General features: G+C 45.4%; 1 long non-coding RNA gene across 1 annotated transcript; it reads left to right on the forward strand.

Annotated features, from left to right (window-relative positions):
- The first annotated feature begins 73 nt into the window (after nt 1-73).
- LOC131880268 (uncharacterized) lies at nt 74-2373 on the forward strand. The gene is made up of 3 exons (XR_009373248.1): nt 74-901; nt 1088-1337; nt 1410-2373. It is a non-coding gene; the product is annotated as an uncharacterized LOC131880268 (long non-coding RNA).
- The last annotated feature ends 277 nt before the right edge of the window (nt 2374-2650 follow it).

Below are 2650 nucleotides of genomic sequence, written 5' to 3' on the forward strand. Positions count from 1 at the left end.
ATGTCAAACCCTGCTTCTAGTGTCTCTTATCAAACGTTCTATGATTTTCAAAGCTCTTGATTCAGCCATCCACCATGACCAGAATTCGGTTACCTGAGTATGGATTTCTCCTTGCTCGTAAGACGGAGGGAGGCAATTTGCAGCTTTCGTTTTCGATCATTCGGCGAATTCCCGAGATTTCTTGTTTCCTGTTGATTTTTAGGTATGCGCCTTGGAGCTCTCGCTCGCTTGCTCGGGATATACACTACATACTACATACCACTGTAGAGCCTGTCTGTGAGCTCATTGGCGGGTACTGGTGGGTGTCAGCGGCCTCATGAGCATTGTACGTATTTCATTAGCTCCCCGCCAACATGTTGTCCAGGTCTGTCTTGAGAATATTGGCCTTTCAATCAGAATAATGTGAACGGGCGCGTGGTCCCTGTCACTTGAATCGGTGGGAGACCAAATCCCAATCCAAGAAGCCATGGACGACGATGGCTTCAGGGAACATTCCAGCGGCCAAGTGGACGGAGGCATTCATTGAATTGAACAAAACCCCTAATCAGAGTGGCCATTGGACGCGAATCATGAATTCATGATCCTCTGACGGAATAAGCCAACTACGTACTCGCAAAGTTATGCCCGATGTCTGACTTGCGAAACGCCACGACCAACAACAACCACAACAACTGTGGGTAAAGCCACTACCACATCACAGTACATAGATGTACATTAAAAGACGGGAGTACCGAGATTTGACACGCATCCAAATCGAATGCAAAACTCGAGGTTCCGAGTAACCAGAACAGCATCACTGACCAACAATCTGGCCTCGGTGAATTATGGAGGACTTCTTGAAAACTCGTTCAAATGGGGGCTATCACTATCAACATGATCGCACCTCAACAGCAATTTCTGGGTAATGCGCACTATTAAACCGATTCTTTTCCTGACCAGAGCACTAATTTTAGATCCCCAACATCCATCATCTTGGGTCAGCACTCGGAGATATGGAGGGACATGAAGAACTAACCCCTAAATTTGAGACATTTTTACCCTCTATCCAAACGCAACAGAAACGGTCACACTTCGTTTTTTTTCGCAGGTGAAACGAATATCCACATGCCAACTACGCAAAAGGTACAGTATGAATGCAACCGTGCATGCATCAACGCTCAACAAAGAGAGAACGAGAGAAAGTGGCGATCAATTAACAAAGGCATTGCAACCAACTAGGTCGGATTAAAAAACCACCAATGGCATCTAAAATCGGAAAGGGGTTCGATTCCAACCAACTTAACACATTTATGGGAAGGGCTTGGACTCCCTTGTGGGTCGTCATACCCGTGAACCGAGTGAGTGAGGTATCGTGAAGAAGAATGCGCATTCAATTACCCCCAAGTGTGATTCAATCTCATTTATTACAGGTGCCACAGTGTGAAGCAAAAAATAGGATTCCCCGCACACATACATACACATACACACACAGGCACACTCATACACTCGTACGCAGTGTACACAGTTAGAACAAGAGTCAACATTGTAAATGCAACTATCAAACCCAACCGTCAAAATGAGCGCCTTTGCTTTATAAGGGACTCGAATTAATAGAGAGAGTAACCTTGGGAGCCCTGGGGTCAAACCTGGATGGAATCGACTCGGCCCAAGGACAATTTGATATTTGGCCAAATGGCATTGGTTCTCGGAATACCCGAATAATTGGACACGTTCGTATAGGAGAACTCACGGGAGCCACCCATCCTTCTTTCTCCATACCATATCTTTCTATCTATCAATCGATCCAACCACTCCGCCATCAGTCCTGTATTGATCATGTTTAGATAGATGAGATAACATGACCGCATCAGTGAACCACCCTAGGATCGATTATTGTCGCATAAAAATAATCATCACTTGACACAATATTTTGTCAGAAGTCTCCCTCGTCGACAATGTTGTGAGATTTTGCTCACCCATCACATTCGAAAAATCGGACTCCTCGCGAGTCTTTCCAGGGTCTCTATTGATGAGGGTGTAAGGGTACAGGTGCACCCTGTTGGGTTCGAACAATTGCCAAGAGACGAAAATAACGCCTCATCAAGATTTCTTTCTCGCACCCTGTGTTCCAAAGTGCTGGGGCCAACGAGACCCGAAAGTATGACAAGCCTGGGAGGGCATTTTTGGAGTGCCACCATTCGTCCCATTGAGATCTGGAGAAGATACCCACATCCATCCAACCACCCACTCACCCACCTTCGGTTCAACTGTGAGGGGGAGTAAAGACCCACCTACCCAAGATAAGGGATCAAGGGGCAGGTGCTTAATATAGATGTCGCACACATTTTCACCAATTGGTATTTCCAATCAAGATATCTCAAGTATTTTGTGGTCGACTCCGGGAGCAGATTCTCCTTGTTCAATTGAGATTTTTTTCAAGTACTGACTCAGAGCTTTGTGGTCTACGAGGTAAATGATGATCAACTTCTTTCACGTCTCTTATGCTCCCGTTTCCAATTAAGATGTCGTCGTTTTGGAACAAAGTGCTACATCACCGATCCATGACAGGATTCAATTCCATGAAAATGCTTTCCGAGTCAAGCGTTTAGTTACTAGCTCAAATACCTACGAATCCTACATAGATGGCCCCTAGATCCACCTGAGAAAGAAA

Source organism: Tigriopus californicus, chromosome 5 (genome assembly GCF_007210705.1).
Source record: "Tigriopus californicus strain San Diego chromosome 5, Tcal_SD_v2.1, whole genome shotgun sequence".
NCBI classification, from domain to species: Eukaryota; Metazoa; Arthropoda; class Copepoda; order Harpacticoida; family Harpacticidae; genus Tigriopus; species Tigriopus californicus.